We start from the raw sequence: 16,246 nt of genomic DNA, 5'->3' as shown, positions 1-16,246 counted from the left end.
TTCTGCAAGATCCATCAGAGCACAAGTTCTCATTTCCATGCTTTAAGACTGGCTCAGGGAACAGTTCTACTCTTTCACACTAGCATGAACTCCTGTTTTCTCTCCATCATCTTAAACCTGGTAGTGGGACACTGAGTTGAGTGCTGGGGCTACAGCAGGAGACAGAAGAAGATTAAAACCTGTCCCATTTCTGGGAAAACTTGTGTAGTTGAGGCACATAAACACGTGCACATCCACATCCACAGGTCCTGTGTCCAGGTCCAGACGGGAACACAAGGACATGCCCAGCTCCCTTTTATTGCTTAAGAGAAGGTCCAAGGTGCAACAGTGTAAACACTTTAATATAATTCACTCTGTTAGAGTATTCTGGTAGATGGACAATTTAATAAACTCTTATTTTAAGGGTCAACACTACTTCAACAAGTGTCAAAGATGATAGTTTCTGAACTGAAAAACCTATTGCCTCTTTTCCATTGTGCATAATAAAAATCATACACACTATTGAGCTAGGCAATCTGGTAGTGATCTTCTAAATATACTGCTATATAATTCATAATAAAATAGTGTAAGATAGGAGGAAGACTAAAAAATTCAGTAGGAAAAGGATGAATATGATATGTGACTTTATTATGATATATTACTGATAAGTGTGAAGTGCTGTTACAATACAGACCATCTATTTTACTACAGAGGCATAATACAATTGAAATATGAGAAAAGCAGACTTTTTTGTCATTTACATATTAAAAGTTTTAAAACCTTCTGCAAGCTGGAATTCTGCATTTATGATGTAATAATTTGACACTGGAATTTTACATCAAGCAATTCGAGGGAAATAGTGATATACTGGCATTGCTTGAACTCAGTGAGAGACAGTATATAAACTGCGATTCTTTATAACGGCTAACTAAAGCCAGGCATATCAGGAGTTCAGTGTAGGCTATTCTTGCAACAGGGTTACCTTATGTTGCCAAATTAAATGTCAGGTCACTGTTCCAATCAATATGACTGCAAGAAAATAACTAAGAACCAATAGAAAGGTAATAGAAAACCCAGAGGAGAAATTGAATTTATTAGCGGGAATTTAAGTTGAATGAGTACTTTACAAAGGGCAAAATAATTAAGATAATTTTGAGACTTATGAGGACTCTTTCTGGAATAACGTTTGGACCTAATCATGCCCTTGGTCACAAAAGTAATCCTGCCTCACACAAGGAGGATCACCTGACATCAATAAAATAATTTGCGGGGGAAGGGATTACTCACATGACTAAGGGTTTCTATGTTTACTTTAATTAGGCTCTCTGTCTCTGGTTTTTTTTTTTTAATGCCAGCAGTAACTTCCCCAGTATTTTTTTCCCACACCCATTTTTTCAGAATAGCGGATGAAATACATACAGTCACGTAAAAATTTATTGTGCATTTTAATGCTGTGTAATTATAAAAGCTATTAAAACCATTTACACACAGTCACAGAGGCAACTATAAAGGTGCCTAGGTGCTCTCGACATCCTGCATGTAGCAACACTGGTCTTTTGTTGAACAAGTTTATACTTCCCCTCCCCCCAATTGCAGTTCATCCACAGAAAATCAAGAGAACTCAAGTACAACTAGACAGAATAAATGAGGGTGATTGCACATTGACATCTACGATCTATTAGTAAGGAGGAAAAAATTAGAAATGGACCCGTCTTCATGGACCAAGTTTGGTATGAATCAGGCAGCAAAGACTTCATAAAGTATAATCAATCTCTGTTGTCCAAGAGTCCGATTTACAAAACAAACCTACATCAGCTTGAGGTTACATCTGACTATTCTGCTGTCTGCGATATACCTACTGAATGGACTTGTTCCCAGCAATTTCTTATCCCTGTCAGCAGCTCTCTTAATGCTGTGCTAGTAATCCTTCAGATGGGTACTTTCACTAGCAACAGTAAGAGCTGATTTGGAATGGTTCTCCTAGGTGATAACAGTAATCGCAGCTGGGAAAAAGTGCAGAACAAGACCTGATGCTTTCTTATTACTTGTGGGAAACAGGCTCCAACCAGAATAAATTGAATATGAAATATATTCGTTCTTTAAGTGTATTTAATTCCTCTCCACAAAACAAAACATGAACTAGTTCTAAATAATGTTATGAGACAGAATGCATGTGTCAGTACTGAAGGAGCTTATTTCTTTAAAAAGAAAAAAAGAAAACAAACCCACAAGCATACGTATTCAAAAGTAACTGGAGAAAGATGAATCTCCTGAATGGCTCTGGTATGTGATCACCTTGAAGCTACCACAATCAAACACGAAAACCAATGCCTGCAACACTGCCAGGATAAGTCAAAAGGGAAGAAGAAATTATTCTTCATTTCAGAGACTACTAAGCTAGTTGTAGTAATTTATGCCTTTGTCACGTCAAGATTGTACTACTGTAAAACTGTTGCAGGTGGGCATTGCTTTTGGAAAATACACAAAATCTGTCTGTTCCTATCCTTAGCCGTCCACATCTGTGGAGAAGCAGACAAGAGCAATGTGACCACAGGAACCCTGTGCCTTACACTGAGTTTTATCAGACTTCAGGTCGTCTAGAAGATCCTATCTTAAAAGCAAAAGCTTTTGAAATTAATTTGCCTGATTCAGATGACAGATATCCTACTATGTAGTTTTCCAGACCTCTGTTAATACCTGTGTTAAAAGTTGGTCTGTTACTTGCCACTTCCCAAGTTTCCAGTTTCAAGAGCGATGCTACATGCCGTAGTTCCATCGATCATGTCACTGAAATCCTTCAGAATCTGTCACCAGTCTGTTGGATGAACATGATCTGATCCTGATGTTAGGTCACAGTTTGTTTTTGTCTTTCTTCAATAACCTCTTCTTGGCCTTTTACAAATTGTTCCTCAAAATTTTTATTTGGCCTGCCTTAATGTTTTGTTTTGTTTTGTTTTGTGTTTTACATTTAACCTGGCAGAGTTTGCACCGCTTCCTGTTGTCTTCATTTGTACTTGACTTCAGTTTTTTGAAAGATGCCTGCTTAATAACTTCCCTTATTCTGTTTGGCCATGCCTTTTTCTCATATCTCTTTCTCAAAGCTTTTTGATAAACATTTGGTTTGACAGTGCTCTCAAGTTGTGACAAAACCTGCAAGTATTTCTCTGTTATCTGCCCTTTCTCTCTATTTTTAACAAGCTTACCCATTTATATGTAGTCTCCTCCCTTACAGCTGTGGTGGTTACTTTGGCTTTCGCTCCTGGAAGAATGCTGACTCTATAGGCTACTGCCATTGCAACAGAGCAGCTCTTAGCTGAAATACACTCAACTGGGTCGTACGCATTCTGGAGAGGGAAAAAAATTGTATCTGCTTCTCATGGGCTCCCAATGCTGCTATTCCACCAATGTGTTAGTATTGCTGAACTGGTAGTTCAAGTAGATTTCCAATGAGAGGAGGCTTTCTCCAGAATCGAAGATCTACTGCAGAACTGTAATAATGAAATTGCTTGGAGAATTTAAATGCTAGTTGTTGCATTTTATTGCTCTGGTGCCTAAGCTTTGCAGATAAGGCACAGATCTGCTTCACTGAATGTCTTGTGCCATTCTGGCAAATTTGCAAATGAACTAATTAAAAAATGAATAAAGAACCCCCTCCTCCCCCCCCCCCCCCCAGCCAAAACATACAAATCCAAAGAACAGGGGTGTGTGGGAGGTTTTTGTTGTTATTGTTAGTTTCAGGGGTTTTTTTGTGGAGTCACTGCTGGCAGGTGGTAAGGTTTAAGGCCTAAAAAACCCCACAACAAAAGACCCAAAACAACTCCAAGAACCCCAAACCCTCTCTGAGAACTCTGGCACATCTGATGTTTGTGATCTCTCCAAACATGTGAGATGGGAATTGTGCAAACAACTGTACAATGGAAATTTCTGTTGATTTTCTTTCTTTCTTTCTTATCTCAGTTTAACCTTTGTGTGTACTGTTTGTTTGGAGACTATAAAGGGAAAGAAAGGTACATTAAAGTCTTCATAGTTCTTTTTTCAAACAACCTGTAGGACCTCTAATATGCTATGAATCTATTTGGAAGCATTAAGTTTGCTTGACAACTTTGAAAACAAAAAATAAAATACAGAGTGTCAGTGTTAGTATCTTCTTGCTGGTTAAAATTAAGGGCTCTGGGCTTACGAATACTTCATTATCTTTGATGGCTACTCTGGCAGCATCATGTGTTCATTATAAAAAAAGAATAAAATTCCTACTCTAGCAGGAAATAAATTTTCATATCAGATCAGACAGGTAAATAAATTGTCCTGCTTTTAACATGGGTATGCAAATCCCTGCAAAAAGTCAAGGAGTAAAGCAACGGAAGGAAGGCAAAACTGCAAGATATTCCAAAGAGCTATTTTATAAGTACTTGTGGAAGGTATTGCTGTAACCTATGAACCAAGACACCCTTTGGGCTCACTAGAAGGAGAGAGGTCTCTAAGTTAGATGCTTTCAGTAGCTCAGCAGATTATAATGATTATACAGAGAGCTTCAGCTCCTAAGTTAAGCTAAGAATAGCTGTTTTGTGTAACAAGGTGTTCGGTAGCTTTTTGTTTTTCCTGTACTTCAGTCCAGAAATTTGGTCAACAAGTAGGGACTTGTTTTTTCCTGATGGGAAACTCATGTAGAAAAGCTTGCACGGGATTCCACCATGGTGTAGTTTTTATCTCTGGGTGTTCTTTCCAGCTGAACCTTAGCTCAACCACTAAGTGAAATAAAAATAACAACTGTTTCTTTTTGGAAACAGGTTCAGCTTCTAGAAAATTAGCAAATCAATCCTTGGAGCAGGTAGTAAAACGAACAACACACCCTTGTCTTTTGAAGAAATCGAAGTCTGGTGTAAGTAATTCATTGCTCTGTCCCAGGAATCCAGAACTCTGTGACACTGGGTTCTAGTTTTGTCGTCATTTTCCACTTTCCATGACTGTTCTTATTGCTACTAGCTATTCAACTAGTGTCATTTACTGCCATTCCCTTCTTTTGTTTGAATAACCAGTACCTATAAAGAGAGAAGGATTTTCTTCCTGCCTTTGTTAGCGGCAAGCCTTTGAACTTCCACCCCATTCCTAGTAACCACAGTGAAGGGTTGAGACAGTTGACAAAACTGATATGCTGAATGCCGTTGTAGATGACTTTACTGTATGTTTGACTGCAAATAATTAAGTGGTTTATTAGTCCTTTGAATGCTTCTAAACAAAAGGTAGTATCTTTGCCAAGCATTGTGGTGCAAGTTGTCTGTGTCCAGTCATCCTTATGCTGGAAAGACCTCGGGAGTTTCATGGAAACAAGTCAGAATGACTTTGTCTGTATCAGCAAGCAAAATCTACTGCTGTCTTGCTCCTAAAAGGCACCTTGGAAGGTCTCTTCTTTCAGTACTACTGCCTTAGGCCTGTTAAAAGGGAAAAGGAATATGTATAGAGTGGCATGTATCCCCTGCTCTCCAGATGTCCATAGATATTTTCCTAGTTCTTGTACTGAACAGCAGAGCCTGTGCTGTTAAACCACTGTTGCACGGTGCCTTGTCCCTTATTGCTTAGGGCTCACCTGAGTGCTCAGCGCTGTCCTGCGCTGGATGCGATCATTGCCCTGTGCAGCCTCTGGGAGTCAGAAGACCTTCAGGTTCCCGGCCGGCAGGCACCTCCCTGCCCTCTGATGCTTGTCCAGGAATCACAACGCAGGCCTGCTTATGTGCACAGCTCACAAACTGCCCAGTGTGCTAGGGGTAGGTGAAAGGAGAAGCCATTGCTGCCTCTTCTCCCAGTCTCCTAAACAAATGAATGCCTTCTGCAATGAGAACCATTTTAAGAGATGCCTCTGCTTTGCTGCTGCCCAGCCTGTCAGTCTGTGCCTTCCTTGGGCTCCTTCTGCTCCTTGTTAGTCAGAGATTGGGTGAATCCAGTCTCAGCCTGGGTCTTAAACTTTTCAGGGCTTGATAACAGAGCTGAAACAATGTTAATAAATTTCAGGTTAATAATGATTACTTCCTCAGTTATTTACCTTGCTGAAGATAAGCAGGAGTTGATACCTGAACTTCCTATTTTGGTTTTGTAGAAAGAGGGTGCAAGCTGAGCAAGATAAAGCAGTATATTGTACTGATAATTCTAATTACAGTGGTGACTTTCTTTTTGACCCATTTGTACAGAATTGCTTAATAATCCAGCACAGACAGGAAGTGTCTCTCAATTTTTTTCTTTTCAAAATCTTGCTCACTGCACTACAATGCAAGTTACTTATTTTCAAAACCATAATAACAACACGTATTTATCAGTTATAGCTACAATGACCTTGAACTTCATTTTAATGAATAACGAAAGTCAACGTAATGCTAGCTCTTGATAATCTGTAGACAACATTAAAAAAAAAAAAGAGAAGGGTTAGGTGAGGAAGGCACATAAAACCAGGTAATAATCATTTAAAGAATCCTGTTATTGCTATTTATGCTGTTACTTGGAGTTAAGCAAAGTTAATACAGCCTTTCAATCCTTTCAAAATTGTCTTGTGGGATTTTTTCTTAACTAGAAAGAAGGATGAAGATAAGCAAAATGGAAAAATGTCAAACCAAGGTCAGAGATTTAGTCCAATATATAAAGAATGTAATTCAGTAGGATATTGAACCATGTGTGTTGATGGGGAGGGAGAGGACATGTCTCAAGGTAGAAATTAAGAAAAACATGAAAACATCAGAATTGTTTTCTTTATAAAATTGCTATAACATGCCTGCCTATTTCTTGCCTCCTTTTCATAATCTGGGTCTAACTGGTTAATTACTATTCATGGTGGTTGCCTGTGGCTTTGTTCTTGTGGTCGACTGCATTTTTAATTGTCAAGGGCACCTACAACACCGTCTAGGTACTGTTTTGGTCTGTAGTTACAAAACCAGATAAACATAAGTGGAAGTTCTACTTGGAAAAACTCCACTGGTCACAGAAAGGGAATTTATAAACTTCACTCTTGAATAAGTCTGAGCAATTACCTCTGAATTTCCATTCTGCAACATTTCTTACAAGTTACTTATCAAATCAGGGAGCAAGAACAATCAAAAGGGACTTGGAACCAAACTTACTTAAATTGTAGCTTGAGAAATTAATTTTGACTAGCAAGCCAATATGTAAAACAAGCTTATCAAAACGCAAAAATAAGTATTTTTTTTTAAATTTAAAAACATTCAAGAAAAATCTCAAACAGACACACAGCAATGAGGAGTGATATATTGTTGGATGAGCTGTGCAGTAGGTATTTCACTGAGCTGTATGCAGCACTGAGCATGTGGCAGAGTCTGAAATCAGGCTGGATGTTTGCAGAGCCTCTGTGCTCTGCAATGAGGACACAGTGTAGCTTTACATATATGTATGCTGTGCACTCCCTCTTCTGGATAATCTTGTAGTGGTTGTGCTGGTGGAATCTCCTCCCTACTCTCCTGAGCCTAAAAACTCATCAGGGCTGAAATTGCGGCTGCATATGTGCCGTTACTGGACTGTGCTTTCTCAAAATAGGAACAAGCATGGGAGGAGCAAGCAAGCACGGCAAGCAATAGAAGGCCTATGACCTGGGAGGTCTTATGACCAGGTCACAAGCATATGGGTTGTTATCATTTGTTTGGAGGGATTATATGTCTTGAAGGTAATGGTGGCACAAAGGAGATCTGACCAAGTTTGGGCAGGTGCTGTCAGAACAAGCTTTTTAGTACTGACCACTTCAAAAACTGAAAATCTGCAGCCAAGTGTAGTGGCCGGCCTCTTCCTTTGTAATGAAAAATGCTGAAATAATATTTTGAATGCCCTCGATGCCAGGCACACAAAGCTTTGACTGCAATTTGGGCACTGCAGCTCAGACTCATCACTATGAAAATATGATTTTCATTTAGGAAAGCAACTGTGATCTTGCAGTTATGTCATCTAAAAATTATAGAAGTCTGACTCTTTCCCACCTCGGCCATAGACTTTGTGGCTGATTCTGGGCATGCCATCTGGTCTCTTTTTGCCATAATTCCCTTTCTATAAAACAATTTTGGTTATGTGATTCTGTGAAGAAAATGAAGCCACATACTTGAAGTAATTTGATATATGGCATTATGAGCCATATACAGTCTTGTCAGGCAAAGAAACAAAAATTTTTATATGAGATACCTTTATCCATTCATTTCCTTTGAGCCTGACTGTTCACTTTGGTTTGGGAGGGACTTTACAGTATCTATTCTTGTAATCTTTGTGTTGCTGCCTCCCTTTAAGCACCACAACTAAGCAAAAAGCCCCAACTGTCCAACGCTTTCATCACTTCCCCACATGAAGCACACTGATAAGGATTGCCTAAGTAATTCTTTCAGGCTGGAGAATATACCAACCAATTTCTTCCACATCCAGATATTTTGTACCCTCCCCCACAACCCCCCAACACCTTTAGTCTCCTCCACTGTCAGACCTTCAGAAATTTTTAGTCTTAAATGCATCTGAAGAAAACAGAATTTTGGGGCAATCTGTTGTTTGATCCCTTCCTTCCCACACCCCTTATGGGGTTACAGATACATTAAAGCTCTTGTATCTTATATGCTCCCCAAAATAACAAAATCATTAATGACAATCTATTTTTAAAGTATAATTATGGACTCAAAGTCCTTTCTGGGCCATGGAATTTCATTGCTAAGCACTGTGCTGCTGACAGAAGGGAATGCTTCAATTTGAAGCCCATGAGATTTACAGGAATAAAGTCAAGCTTTGGTTTAGGTTTTTCAAAAGCCCAAACTATGCCTGTGCATCCATTACACATGACAGAATGACTATACTACAAAAAAAAAATTACATATCCAATCTTCTGTATTTTGGCTGTAGGCAGTTCAGCTCTGTCTGGCTGAGTGCACGTTGTGTGCTCTTCCTTCTGATACACAAACAACTCTAGGTTAGTGATGAAAGGGGAAGGGGTCTGAAATCACATTAGACTTTTCTCACTGTTTAGACAATGCAAGAACATGCACTGCATAAAGAGGAATCTCTGTGGATCATCAGTTGCTGTAGGCAAACTCAGTCTCCCACTGTTCTGATGCAAAATTAGAAATATTGGTTCATAATATGTTAAAAATTTTCTATGCATCCTGAAAGAGTGACTGAATCATCTAACATGTGGACTTGCTTTTTCTCTGCATCTTCTGCAGTTGTGTATCAGGCCTAGCTAAACCCACATAATTTCCAAGGTAAAGAGTTTAATAATTTGGTGAGGGTTATGTTGATGAAATTGATGATATGTTGGTGAAGTGCTCAATATTTTTAGCATGGTAGGACCTTCTACCAGCAATTAAAACACAAGGCTATGAAGAATCAGCCACCTCTTTCTACCCATTTCAGTGAAACTATACTGGTGTTTGAAATGCTTCATGCTTCATGCTCTATAGATATAACAAATACAGCTGAGGACTTGTTAACCCTCTGCATGTAGTCAGAGTTTGTAGTCTTACAGGTTATCTGATGTGAAAGGAGAAGTTTATGATAAAGTCAGGTACATTCTTATGAACTAGCAAGACTGCATCTAAGTGTATGCAAGTTCTATTTTCCAGGGTGCTGGAGGATAATTTTCTTGGGTTTTTTCCTTCAGTTGTTTGTACTGATCCATAACTCACTGTTGAGCCACTCATTCAAGGTCACGCTGTAAGCAGGCCTGTAGCTGTGTGAAGCTTCAGCTCCTCATTCTTTTCAAACATTTTCTTCCTTCAGCCCCTTGCCTCTGTCACATACACACCAGTCTTGCACACAAATCATGGAATCATTTAGGTTGGAAAAGGCCTTTAAAACCATTGAGTCCAACCATAAACCTAACACTGCCAAGTCCACCATAAAGTGACATGTTTGTGTACTGTATACACACACCTGTAACTGTGTCCCCAACAAAGTTGCTCATCTGCAAGCTTCAAATTCCCAAATGGACTCACGTGCTCTGTAGGGTTTTCTGTCATATATTTCAACCAGCTGCTTCTGTAAAAGTGTTTATTGATGTTTCACACCTATGGTAAGTGAAGGACAAGTGTTACACATGCTAGCCTTGAAAAGGCTTGAAATCTTCTCCAACAGAGAGCTGGTTTTGTTCCAGATTTACCAACATCTCTGGCTTATGTTGTTGCCTGTTATTAAAGTATTTTAAAATACACTAACACTCTTTTTTTTTTTTTTCTCCTGAGCTGGATTTACTGTGTGCAGAGGTAACAAAAGTACAGGAGAAGAATAACTACAGCTCCTGTTAATCAAGTATGGGATGTATGCTCCAAATCACATATGAGGCAGTTACAGCTGCACAGATAATATACTGGAATCCTTTCTCCCTGCCTATTTGGTTACCTGAAATCCTTTTTTAGTTTTTTTTCCTACTTCTTCCCCTTTCCATCTTTCCCCCCACTCCCCAGAGGATTTCTGTTTTCTTCACTCTGTGCTGCCCATGGGGTCTGCCCCACTTTCTGCTGAGGAACAGGATTCTTTGGCTGAGCTCAACCATTACTCATGTGAGAAAAGGATGGGGCAAATATAAAACTGTATGTTGAATATAGTCTTTCTCCAGTGAAATCAACTGGCAGTTAGCTACTGACACCAGTACAACTGTATCTAGACCCCTTCTGGCTCTCAGCACCTGAATTTTTGCAGTTTGTGAAACACAGGTTGAAAGAAGGGGTGTTTACTGCTTCCTAATGCAGAGATGAGCAGTGAGTTACTTTGCCTTCAGCTGCCTGAGAACTCAGGTGATTAATAGCTGACTTTCTGACCTCTTGTAACATCTGAACAGTTGCGAGGGGAAAAACAAAGCCCTGTGATAAGGAAGGAGGAGGAAGCTCAGACTGTTTATGTGTGGTTATGGTTTCCTTTGTTTCTTCCTATTTTATGTTATGCCTGATTTTTATTTTTTTTATTCAAGTTGCAGAAGGCAGACTTCACAGTGCTGGCAATAATAGTCAGTGAATATGCTGGGAAACATTGTTAACTTTTTTCTAGGGATAGGGCTGTACTCACATGTTTCTGAAATCTTGACTTTTGTAAGAGGTTCTAAGACCTGTTGTAGAATACAAATAGAAGCAAGTTGTATAGAATATAAAATATATTCTGTTGTTCAAGTGGGTAATTTCAGTCCATGACAAGTAAAGGCCAGTTTCAAACTGAGCTAGCTGTTCTCAAGCAGTGAGTAAATCGATTAGGCTGTGTGGGAGGGGTGGGGTACACCCTTACACGGACAATACTTTTCTCTCCAGCATGCTCTGTCTTTGCTGATGTTTTTTGCTGATGCTGTTTCAGATGTTTTTCTCTCCTGGCATACGCTGTTTATAGCTCTTTCATGCCTATGGTCAAAGGTCTTTCCTCCCACTTTGCTGTCTAGTTCATGTCACATTCAGTTTCTCATTTCTAGATACTCCCTGGCTCTGTATCTCCAAATGACATGTAGAACATTGCAAAGATTAATGCTGGTCTTCAGTAACATATGTCCTTTTTTTCTGGGTTCCTCTTCACGGGAGGGAGACCAAGGGATTCTCTCTGGACTCTTCAAGCAAAGTTCAAGCAAACTGTCACTTATCTTCTGGGATGCATGGAACATGCATTGTTACAATTGTCTTAATAGTTCTGAAGTTTGGTCTCTCTAAAATTGCTAGTCATGCCTCTCCTTGAGTCAGCAGCAATAATGATTGTGTGACTTCATTGCTAGCCAGATGAGGGAGTTGATCTGACTGGAAAGCAATTTATATTTTTTTTCTCTGTTAATTAGCAGATGGAACGGCTGACTTGGGCCAGCTCTGAGGACAGGAATTGGGAAAGGTGGGTACGTACCTTTTTGCAGCAAGGAATTTACATTGGTTTAAGCCATTTATAAATACCAGACCTATTCTCACTCCAAACTTTCCCCTTTGTAAAGAAAACAGTGTCCAGAGGAAAATGTCTTCATGCAGGTGCGATCACAATGCCCATCTCAGAAATCAGCTTGTGTTTATTCTCTACATGGAGGAGAAGGACTTCTGTAGCCTGTTGCTGATGGTTAACAAGTTATGACTGCTAAGTCAACAACAATGTAAGTCCAGTATCTTGTTATGATATTATTTTCAGGCTCACATCTTCCACAATGAGGCTACCGTAGGTTTTTTTCAATGAAAGTTGAGATTCTGTTTTCAAAAAGCTGGAAACAGGTGAAAAGCAAAAAAAAAGATCACAGTAGCTGGAAGGTATAGTAACACTGAGGTGTTGTAACACTAGGGTGTTTTACTGCTGCTGGTAGCTGTGTGAGGAGGAGGGTGTGGTGACACACAAATGGAAGAGACAGGCTTGATCTTTCCAAATACAAGTGAGAGAGACCTGGTGCGTAGTATAGCCAGCACTTCAGAGCAACCTTGTGAGGGTGCCAACAGGCTACCTCCCTGAATCTCTTGTAATTGCATGTGCTTTGTATTCCACTGTAACCTGGCTGTAGAAAGGAGTTTGATAAAGAGCTTAGCACTTACATGAACAATCTGATCACTTTTACAAAATAACAACTTAATTGCAAAATTGCTGTGTGTATGAAATACATAAAACCTTGGGAGATGCACTTGGTTCCTTCTACCTCCCCCGATACTTGTCTAGAGACATTCACTCTGTTCTGCCACTGTTTTCTGAGGTTTTGTGAGTCAAGGGCCGAGTAATGATGGCTTAAGGCATGGCTTTGAGCCCTTGCATGTTGGCATGACGTCAGTGGGGAGGAGTGCAGGATGTAGGTTTGCAAAGATCTCAGAAGAGCTATAGCTCCTTGTGGTGCATTTGGCTTTCTGATGACCTAAAGCCATTCTCCACCCATCTGTGAAGTAATCTGTCTCTGAGTTATTTGCTTGGATGTTGATTAAAGTAATATCCTGGTGGTCTAATTCTCTCCTTTTAGTGACCTAATAACAAATTAGGAGTTCAGATAACTCAAAAGGGTTTTATTGGCATAGTGCTTACAATAAAGCATTTTAACAGAAATGGAAGGAGGTAGCCTAAGTCAGAGCTGTACCAGGGTCACCTAGCTCATTTTCTCTAGAGGTTACCATGTACAGTGTTAATGGACATGTGTGGTTTTTGCCTAGGGGAAATTAGTCCCATTTTTCACATTTTAGGGTGTCATTTTCTTGAGTTGAAATAGAGACATGCCTTGATATGTATTTTTGGTGGATCTAGGCTATTTAGTGCATCTTCTAATAATAATGCATATCATTTCATTTTAGGAGAGAGCTTAAAACATGGTTCATCCCCTTTTGTCTTTGTGTTTGCAGTGTCTTCCTAGAGTGTGTTGGTTATGTACTTGCCATGGATTGTGCAGTTAAAACACAGTACATCTTTGTATATAAAATCAATGACCTAGAGCATTATGGAGCATTACTGTACCTTTAAAATGAATCTACAGGCTCTGAAGAGTATTTCCGTAGCACTAATTGTCCTCCTTGTATTACATGTACGTGCTCTGAAACAGTGCCTGCCTTTTGTCTTGGAGCTACAGAGCAATTTCTGATCATTTTGAGGTGGCAAACTGCACCCTGAGGGTTGTGGAATTCTATAGTCATTAGTGTAAGTCAGGGATGAAAGTGCTGGCAGAAGTAAGGCTGTAACTCTTAAAATTGTGCAATGGCCGGACTGTTATTTTTCCCTGCAGATAATTTGAAAGAAAAGGAATGTTTATGCTGGCTTTGAAATGTTTCAGTCCAGTCCCAAACCACTGACCTCCTAAAAACAAAACGGAAATATGCCAACACCTCACTGAAAAAAGGCCATTCCTGAAGCATGTGATAATACCAGTCAGTTTGCCTGAACACTCGCAAATAAAAAGAGCCACATGTCTGGTTGAATCAGAGAGCAATTAGGAACCTTGAATGAAGGTTTGCAGATGCTGGCTTTGCAATTTATGGTTTGCATATTCCTGTTCCTACACTTTTTAAAGACTAAACAAGAGTATTAGATCAATGAGGGCTGTCAGCATAGCCTAGTTGCCTTAGTATCCTTACTTTTAGCTCTTAATAGTTCTATTTTCAGTAAGTGTTTAAATAGTGAAAGAGAGGAATTTCATGCCTTCTTGCTGAATCAGCAAAGCTTGAAATCTCCTGTTACTTTTGCTTTTAGTTATTTATGGCTAGGGTTGTCTCCTCCCCAACACTTCACTCTTGGATCCTGTAAATCCACCTAAGACTCATGTAAGACAAAAGAATTCAGGATGATACAAATTACAAAAGCCCCTGGACTTCTAGTTTTAGACTTATACCTATATTACTTGTTACCTTTTCCTCTTGCTCCCATTGCCTCAATTCTTCTCTCCCCGACCTGACCTAACGTGTTTCCTCTTTCCCTCTGTTCTGAAGGCTTCCAGACAGCAGTTATGCTTCTGCTTATCAGTCCTGCTTTCAAATGCTGCAGCTCATGGAAACTTCTCCTGTCATTCTACTCCTTGCAGGTAACAGACAGCCATGAATCTCCATTCTGCCCTAACAGACTGGGGTAAATAGTGGGCAGAGAAAAAGTTAATTGGAGTATTGAAAGATTTAGCTTATTGGAAGGGACTAGAGTTAAAATGGAAATGGAGAAGTGTTCTCTCAACTCTGCTTTCTCTTAATACTAGTGCAATGGAATTGAGGACGTTTGTTGTCTACAGCATGTAATGGCTGCTGGCATGTTGAGGAAGGCCTTTGCATGAAGGACTTTGAATTTGGCTTTCAATTGAATGCCTTCCTCCTGTAGGCTGAAAGAGATGTCAAACCAAAGAACAAGAAACAACAAAATCCTGAGAAGCATGTGGCTTTTGCCTCCCCACAGCAAGCTGTATCACTGTGAAAGTATTTCATTGCTTAGGGCAGCAGCTGACTACAAGCAACACAACTGCTGTGGCCTTGCTGGTTACTTTACTGGGTAGCTGCTGCACTGGAAAGAAGGGAGTTGAGTGTGTTGAGCAGGTTCTGCCTCCACTTTTACATCTGGCAGCAAGATCAGCAGTCCAACTCTAAGTCTTTCCTTTTGGCTTTCCATACCACCCCCATCTCCCCATTATGCTGGAAACACATCCATTCCTCAGCCTTTGAATACCAAAATCCGATTCTTACTATGCTTCTGAAGTGGGAAAAAGGCTTCCAGCACAGGCTGGGCAAAGGGCCCGAAGCACAAAGGACCCCCAGCAGGAACCGAGGCAAATCTGGTAGTGTGGCTCCAGGACCTGGAGGGATGCAGATGTGTGTATTGCACAAGAGCTCTGCTACTGGAGATCAAGTCAGCTCTTCAGCTGGGCTGGATTAGTGTGTGCAAAATGTTCACAACCACTTTTTTTTTTGCATTCTCTCACATGGTACTTCTGAAAAAAACAGAGAAGTTAATTTGTGGGTGTAGGAGTTTAGTTTGAGTCTGTCTGATCTCTTGGTACCTGCGAATCAAGGTTTAGTTCCAGATTTTACGTTTGCTTAGCTACCCACAGGGTTTCTCCCTAACCCAGTGTTTAACATACTGTCAGGGTGATCCAGCAATAGGCAAATGTTTAACCTTAATCCACTAAACTAATAATTTAGAAGTAGAAAAGCACCAGCTTCTGGTGTTTAGTCACTGGAATTTTCCATCTGTTGTCAATTGTAATTGCAGGGCACATAAGGCTTGACTGACAGCGACAAAAACGTTGCTCATTCACTATCTTACATACCAAAAATTTAAAGCCAGCTTGCGTTTGTGTATCAGGTTTGTGATCACAGAACCATGGGGCAGTGTCAAGCTTTGGGTCCCCCCCTGGCTGGCACAAAGCACGTTTAAGAAGCTCTAGATAAAATGGCTGTCTCTGCACTAGATGAAATCTTCACCTTGCAATAGTTACGCATATAACCAGTTGTGCCCACTAGCTATACAGGAGGCTGTTGAAAATCCTTCCAAAAGAGACGTCGGCACGTAAAATTATTTTTAAACTTGTCCCCATCAAAATGCAGTAAGACTTAATGAGTTGTTTTAAAATGCAAATACATCTACATTTAAACAAAATAGAGCCAAAGTATCACCCCAGCAAAGGGGTGATTAAGACTACTTTGGTTCATGAATTCACACAACAGCCCCGTGCTGCGTGTTCGGAAGTGCAGTGGTTCTGTACAATGTGCTGTCTGTATTTGTTACATCAGCTGTATTCAAATAAGTCCTGTTGTGCTTGTCTAATCAAACATATTAGTAAGTAAGCAAGGGAAAAGGGCATTTCCCTCTCCACAGTACATCGCTACAGTCTGCTCTCTGACTGGGTGAGCCAAACAAT

This window comes from Phalacrocorax carbo, chromosome 6 (genome assembly GCF_963921805.1).
Source record: "Phalacrocorax carbo chromosome 6, bPhaCar2.1, whole genome shotgun sequence".
NCBI lineage: Eukaryota > Metazoa > Chordata > Aves > Suliformes > Phalacrocoracidae > Phalacrocorax > Phalacrocorax carbo.
The sequence above is the reverse complement of the archived record's forward strand: the minus strand, read 5'-3'. Positions refer to the sequence as shown.